Source organism: Octodon degus, unplaced genomic scaffold (genome assembly GCF_000260255.1).
Source record: "Octodon degus isolate 3935 unplaced genomic scaffold, OctDeg1.0 scaffold00001, whole genome shotgun sequence".
NCBI classification, from domain to species: Eukaryota; Metazoa; Chordata; class Mammalia; order Rodentia; family Octodontidae; genus Octodon; species Octodon degus.
The window spans coordinates 26825538-26826043 of NW_004524577.1; the positions used below are offsets into that span (position 1 = coordinate 26825538).

General features: G+C 36.6%; 1 protein-coding gene across 3 annotated transcripts in view; it reads right to left on the reverse strand.

Moving 5' to 3' along the window:
• Positions 1–506, reverse strand: part of Srek1 (splicing regulatory glutamic acid and lysine rich protein 1) — a 42093-nt gene that overhangs the window by 39964 nt on the left and 1623 nt on the right. The window lies entirely within an intron of this gene.

Here is a 506-nt window from a genome sequence, read left to right on the forward strand (position 1 = left end):
AAAATGTGGGCCAGTGATGATACTTAACATACCTGCAGTGAGTTCGAAGCCAGCCTGGATGGACTATAAATATGTAATGAGTTCAAGGCCAGCCTGATCCACACAAGACCCTTTCTCAAAAAACAAAAACAAATAATGGGCAACTACTTGCTCCTCCTTCAAAAAAAAAATTAATACAATAAAGGAACAACATAGAAGTTAATGTCCTAAGACCTACCTCCTACCTCAAAAAATAGTAATAAAGTTTATGCAATAATGTAAAGAACCTAGGGGCAAGGGAGATGGCTCAGTAGAATAAGCACTCCCCTGGCAAGTGCAAGAGCCTGAGTTCAATCCCGGGTTCCACAAAAAATAATAATAATAATAATAATAATAATAATGTAAAGAACCTGTAAATCCCTTAGGAGTTTTCTAATTAGATAACATCGTGAATTTACCACTTCAAAATACAGACAAGACTTGTGAGCACCAGTTAAGATCTGGACTTTAGAAGTGCATAGAGAACA